Genomic DNA, 7,727 nt, shown 5'->3' on the forward strand with positions numbered 1-7,727 from the left:
GTGGTAAGACAAAACTACGTAAATGTAGTATATCTGGACAGAAAAGCTTCCCCCTTTCTGGAATTTTTTTTCCAGTTCCCTAGGACATGGCACAGAAAATTAAATGGTTTTAGTAAAGAGTACTATGGGGCTCATTTACTAAGGGTTGTGCTGCACTTTTGTGCAGAAGTGTCTGCACTGCTACTGCTGTGTCACACACAACCCTTTTTTTCGCACACAGCTCCGCTGGCCTGCATGCGATACGAATTAGGGGTTGTGCCACCTGACTGATTCGGAGCGAGCGCCATATTTAACTTTCAAATTGTGTTGCACGCCCTATGTTAAAGTTGCACCACAAAAAAGATGGTTGGACCTGAACTTCAGAGGAATCAGCAGGTTTAGGCTACTGCGGAGAGGAGCAGGTGATGAGCGCTGCTCACCCCCGCCTCTCTCCATAGAAAGATACAGCGCACGGCGCCGTATCACGGGGAAAGATAGGACATGTCCTATCTTTTCCCGGGCCACGGAGCGGTACGGTGCCGCACGTGTGCTGCACCGTACCGCTCCCGTACAGGGCCGTGAGCCCATAGAAATGTATGGGGGACGTATATCAGCCGTATATATACGTCCCCCATACATGTGTGTGAATGTAGCCTTATACTGTGAGTAAACAGGGCAAGGCTGCATGCATCCTCCCCGGCCATACTGACATGACGATCTGATAAGGTATCACAGCAGGTGAAGATTAGTGAGAAGTGATAGAAGAGGGAGCTGTGCTGGGGGTTTGGAACATACAGCTCTACAGGGATAGCGGCACAGACGCTACACAAGAGCTGCTAAGTGACTGCATCTTCTCCTGGAAGCAGTAAGCTGCATACGGCCCCTATTATTATCCTAATCCAGACCCGGACTACTCACCTCTGTCTGCGTCCAGAGAACACGGACAGAGAGGAGAATGTGGAAGCTGCTGGACAGCAGGACAAGAGTACTGATGCTCTAGAGACATCCGGGGCACAGGCCCCGGATCTTTTGACCTAACGACGCCCCTGCTGCTAGCCCAGGCCTCTTCTTAGCATTAACCCTCTTGGATGAGTCAGCCCTATGATTTGATTGTGTTTCTTCAGTAAACTGTTTACCGCAGACCTTAACTCTCTGGATTATTTCCCATTTGGGTGCACCGCTCCTTACCATCCCTTCCTGAGGGCAGCAACATGTGGTGACACCTCAGCCGTGCCTGGCCGACCCAACGTAGTGGACCACCCATAACCCATGCACTGCAACATTAGGGTATTTCTATGGGATGTAGGATCCTACAGTGACATCTATGGGATGTACGGCCCTGGAGGGTCATAGCTGCTGATACTATGGAATATTTCACTGTGTATTTAAAGTTATAAAGAAATAAATATGGAATGCTTTTTGATCATTTTTAAGAAAACACTGGATTCCTTCATCTGTGTGAATTGATATTTTAATGGGGGAGTACGGTCTAGTACTTAATTATAACGAGAATTTACCAACATTTTTCACATAAAGGGTCAATGTTAAGGTCTAGGACAGAAGAAAGAAACGGAGCGTTGCCTATGGATTGATTCAATGACCTGTATAAGAGGCCGTCCGGGCAGAGATCACATGTTAATGACGGTTTTTGGGGGCTTATATTATGTTGCCATTTGGACAAAAGGAAAGAAAATGTCTGTCTAAAAAATGTTCTTGTTCCAATTCGTCCTACAAGGAACAGGAACGGGTTGGGCTTGAACCCCTTACCGACATAGTACGTAACATGCCGGGTGCGGGTGCATGGAGATGGCTCGCGGGCGGAGGTAGGATCAATCAGACAACCTAGGGTTAAAGTATAGTAAATAGTAAACATAGGTTAAAAAAAGAAAATTTATAATTAAAAACCCTAAAAATTCTAATCGCCCCCCCCCTCCTTTCCCTAGAACCCATATACCGTATATACTCGAGTATAAGCCGAGGCCCTAATTTTACCACAAAAACCTGGTAAAACCTATATTTGTTTACTCGAGAATAAGCCAAGTTTGGGTTTTCAGCAAATTTTTTTTTGTGTGCTGAAAAACTAGGCTTATACTCGAGTATAAATGGTAATTAGAAATAAACAGTAAAAATCATGAACACATTAGGTATCGCCGCGTCCAGAAATGCCCAATCTATCAAAATATAATAATGGGGTTTTTTTGCTGCTTTTAACCCCCGTAAAATGGAAAATAGCACCCAAAGTCAAAAAATGGCACTTTAGAATATAAAAATTCTATAAAAAGTGATCAAAAGGTTGCACAGTCCTAAAAATGGCAGCATTGGAAACGTCATCATAAGTCACAAAAAAAATGACACCTCCCACAGCTCCGTACACCGAAGTATAAAAAAAGTTATTAGCGCCAGAAGAAAAAAAATGAGTTTTAATTTTTTGTAAATGTATGAAAATATAATAAAACCTATACAAGAAAACGGTGCAAATGCGTTTTTTTTCATCGATTTCATTGCATCTGGGATCTTCCCAGTACATGACATGGGATATTAAATACCCAATTTGTTACGCAGATAATAAGCCATCACACAGCTCTGTACATGGAAAAATACAAAATATAGATATAGTTATAGATTTTTGAAGGTGGGGAGTGAAAAATGAAACCGGAAAAACAAAAAAGGGCTGCGGCGGGAAGGGGTTAATGCAATACACCAGGTGCTGGCTACCCATGGCATGCGTTTTGATTGTAGTTTAGTGCGGTTGTGAGCTCCAGCTTCACTGCCAAACTAACCGCCTGCACTAGTGGAGGTAACATGGTCACCGATCGCGTCTTGCTCTCAGTAGGGAAGTTACTCCTCCTCCGGATACTGGGGTCATAGTGAACCAGAGCAGCAAGAGAACAGTGTCAGCGTCCAGAGGTGAGATCGGGGCCATCTTACCTCCATTACTGAAGGTGCTGCGCTCTCACCAGGAGACTTGCCCCATCAGCTTGATGCGTGTCAGCAACAAATGACTCTCTTCTGATTCAAGGCTTCTCATAAAAATGAAAACCACCATAAAGAAACTAAAGGAAGTCAAAAAACCAATGGAGCAGAGATATGTTTAGAAGAAGACTCCTGGAATATATTCCGCGCTCTACCAGAAGACTTGTTGGTGACTGGTTTTCTAGAAGACAGAAGGTTGGGCACAACGTTGACCGAAAAGTCGGGTTTAGTTGGTCTTTTCCTTTCAGTCTCCAAACTGTCTCTGTCTTGGCATATAGAAAAATTTTGAGGAGATGTGGTAGATGTGGAAGTTTCCAGAACTCTCTGCTGGATAGAGTCAGAAAAAACTAGGAACCACTACTGGATTGAGGGAGAAGAAACTGTTGATTTTAGGGTTGTTGGTTGTGGTCATTTAAGAGTCATTTGATGGAAGACCTTAGCATTCGGAGGTCTCTTCTCCTGGGAGGGCAGTGTGTCTGCTCTCGTATTGACCATGTTCATGATGGCCAAGAGAACCAAGCCAATGTTCTCCGATTCTCTTAGGTTGGAGGGAAGTATTATCCCATATGGTGAGTTGGTGCATTCCGAAGTCATATTTAACAGATCTGTAGTCACGGTTATGGACAATGAAGGAAGGAGAGAGGGTCCTTTAAAAATTCTTTTCAATTAGCTGGGAGCAACATCTAAAGACCATCAAGGTCTGTTGCAAAATCTGAGACCTAGGGGAGGTTGTCTCCAGGTTCACAGATTATTCTTCTGAGCCCCGACCTAAAGTCCTGCTTCTATGAATGAGGAGAGGACATCTTGGACTGATTGACATCTATTGACCTGGGGGAAATTCTCGACAGTGGATGTAACCTTCTGGATCTTGCCTTGTCATAGCTTGTAAAAAACCTATCTAGTTAACTGCAGATAGCAGAGGCCACCACTGATACACTGCAGTATGTCATCTGGTGACAACCCGTGTCGAGCAGATTGACCGCTCATCCGTCCCATGAACAGATCTCTCCATGAGGCATCACATAAGGTCTCATATTCCATGATGACATTTCTAGATTTTAGAGCTCATTAAACTTATTACAGACGTTACATCATGATAGCAGGGGATGCCGGCTCCGCTGATGATGTCGCTGTTGGTGCACTGCCTGCAGACAGGAGCACATAGACGTGTAAATGCACTTGGGATATTATACAAGGCACAATTGTACAGAAATGTCCATACCAACCCCCAAAATACATCATCCTTTCCAAAGATGTGTCTATCCAAGTCCCAGAAATGAGGATTTCTTCATCCCTTCACTACATACTTAAAGGGACCTCATTTTCACTAAAGACAGGTTACAGGAGCCCATCACACTTGCAGTGCACATTTGTCTTTCTACCTTCTCTAAGCATTTGCATTACAATAGAATTGTGTGATATAACTTACTTTGCATCATGACAGAATCCACTGTGTAGTCCCAGGGGTTGGGCTTTGGTTTGGATGGATTTCAATAAACAACATGTGGCTTGTCTGTGCTGCACACAGGGATGGAACCAAACTTTACAATACAGTGGTGTGATGCACTACACACATATGCAACAATTAATTGAAAAACTTACACAGAAACATGAGTCAGGTAGAAAAATAATTTTTTCTTGAATCTTTGTTAGTAAATAATGCATGTAAACCAACTCACCAAACAAAAAAATTAAAATCAATTAAAAAAGGGAAACAACACAAGCTGCAACCCTATAACAAGAAACGTAGACAGGACACAGGCACCTGATAATGCCAATGTCCTCCTATAGAGCCCTGTACTGAGTACTGTCCTAGAGCCCAACAATTAAATCACAAAGTATAATATACACATAACAAGTAGGAAAACACCATATGGAAAATGGAAATGATCAATGAAGGCACCTAAAGCTAATATGAATCCCCGCAGCCCACAAGAGAGTGGGTAAGCCGGGACCCTGTTGGAAATAGGAAAGGAGATGACATTGTGGAAGCCTACGATGTGTTAAATAGTTACCGGATGGGCAGGACAGTGGTCGGAACCAAGGCTCAAAAGTGTCTGTGCTGCAGACTCCTCAGCTCTCAGCCCCCACCTTTGTGCTCCTGTACAGCTCCTCCCTACTGCTCCTTCAAAGAGCTCACAGCCTGGTGAGATGACATCAGTGGGGGAGGGAGGAGCTGTACAGGAGCACAAAAGTGGGGGCTGAGAGCTGAGCAGTCTGCAGCACAGACAAGTTACATGTTGTTTTTAAAAATGCATCCAAACCAAAGCTCAACTCCTGGGACTACACAGAGGATTCTGTCTGAGTGCAAGGTAAGTAAAAACCACATAAGTATATTGTAATACAAATGCTTAGAGAAATCAGAAAGGCAGATTGGCAATGCAGCTGTAATGGGCTCCTATAACCTGCCTTTAGTGAGAATGAGGTCCCAGGAGACAGGTTCCCATTAAAGAAGCAGTAATCTGAACGGAAAACTCACCCCCACGTTCAACGAGATTTTGTGAAATCTCAAAAAACATCCCCTGTGACTTATTTCTGCTATGAAGTGCAAATCCCAATCAGTTGTGTTTTCCCCTTCCAGATAAATTGTATCTTCTTTATGTATATATATTTATATATTTCAATAATAAAATATAAATTTCTGTATGATTCTCTATTGTTTCTACCAGTGAAAGTAAAAATAACAAATAACTGGGGTAAATGTTGCCCCCATTGCTGTTCCTAAGAACTCTAAATAAAATGTGCCTCCTTCCAATAAAATAATGCTGAGATAAAAAGTATCAATAAAAGTAGTTTATATAAAGGGAGCTTGGGGCACATTTACTTACCTGGTCGAGTCGCGATCCCACGGTGCGTTGTCTGACAAGGATTCGGGTCTGCTGCGATTCACTAAGGTCGAGCACCCGATATCCAGCAGGTGTCGCTGCTGCCCCGAGGTCCGCCGGAGCTCACCTTCTTCTTCCCGGTGCATGTAAGAGCTTGATCTTGCGACAAAAATCTTTTTTAAATTCCGCGGTTTTTCCGAATCCGTCGGGTTGTCCGACGGCCACGCCCTCCGATTTCTGTCGCGTGAAAACCCGGCGCCGATGCGCCAAAATCCGATCGCATGCACCAAAAACCCCCGGGGCAATTCGGCACAAAACTGAAATATTCGGGAAATCTGACGAAAGTGCGGCGTTCGTACCCTTAGTAAATGAGCCCCATTGTTTTCTTGGTCACGGTACACTGCTATGTATGATGATGTTGCATGGGGTAGTTGTATCATAGCAGTTATAGCATTGAGAGATAGAGGAGATATCATGACTTGTGTCTTTGAGATAAAACGAAGTGTGAATGACTTATTATGGGAGGAATATATCCATGGACTTGGTCTACAAGTTTAAGACCCTCGTCTGGAAAGTATTTTGCATTTGAGGGGCTTTTATTTGATACTTTTTGTGATTTTGGGTAGATTTTCTTGTACTTTTTGTTCTTATATCCTATTTTGTCTATCCTGTTTAGTTTATTATTATTATTATTATTATGGAGCTCTGCAAATGCTGCTCCAATGGCTAGAAGGTTAAAAAATAAAACTCAAAGGGGCATTTACTAAGGGCTGTGCGCCAGTTTTCGGCATATTCTTTCTAGTGTTAACTGCTTGCACAGGTATTTAAGAAGTGTCTGCGCCACATTTGTGTCATACGAGACCCTTTGGTGGTGCGGCTGCACTAGTCATCATGCAACACAAATTTCTGCACTAGCATCCCGGTGCCCAGTGGGACCGTGCGCCACATTTAACATGCAAAAGTCTGACAGAATTGTGTCGCACACCCCATGTTATGTTAAAGGTGCATCCTGTCGGAGCAGTGCAGGGGGTGCCATATTCATGAAGAATCTGGCGCCACCTGCACACTACACAGGTAACTGCACATAGTACACACTGCACTGTTGTTAGTAAATGTTCCCCTAAAGTCTCACACACTGGTAGGTTAGTCATTAAAGTAGGCATTGGCGGTCTCTAGCACCTCATAGGTGACAATCTGGTCCATTAGAAAGAGGTTCTCCCTAAGCTTCATTTAGCACATCTCCACACTGCGCTCATAAAAATACCTCTTACAAGTAATGTGTCACCTGGATAAACAACACTGCGCTCCTAAATAATATATATCCCTCACAACACAACTGACCTCACTGTCCCCCACATATGAAACATCTTATATAAAGTCCTCAAGATTGTATGTACAGCACCCCCAAATTATTATATATACCAGACTCCCCCCCCCCCCCCCCCCGAATCATAAACAGCAACTCTTATTGAATAATGGAGATTAGAATAAGCCATATCTCCATTATTACACTGTGACTGGTGCCGTGAAAACGAAGGAGGAAACATATATTCTTATCCATACACCATAATACCCCTTGAAAAAGGAGCTGTACATAAAAGGATACAGCAGCTATAATATAGGTGTTATGACCTCAACACATCTAATAGGGTTATTAAAGGGAACCTGTCACCACATTTTTCACAAAGACTGCTAGTGACAGCCCTATTAACTAAATGCTACCCTTATTTTAGGCAAAAATTATTTCCCACACCTACCCATGAAATAAACTTTGTTATCTTAACTGAACTGTTCTGAACAGTCAGATCTAGGTAGAGTCAGTCAGGGCGTGCCCTGCAAGGCAGAGTCCAGTGGCTCCTCCCCCTGTCCAATGCCTCCTTGTCACCATTCAGCACTTCTTGTCACTTCTTGTGATGTCATCTAAGGTCCTTTACCTGCTAACATTTTCAA

The sequence above is a fragment of the Engystomops pustulosus genome, chromosome 4 (genome assembly GCF_040894005.1).
Source record: "Engystomops pustulosus chromosome 4, aEngPut4.maternal, whole genome shotgun sequence".
NCBI lineage: Eukaryota > Metazoa > Chordata > Amphibia > Anura > Leptodactylidae > Engystomops > Engystomops pustulosus.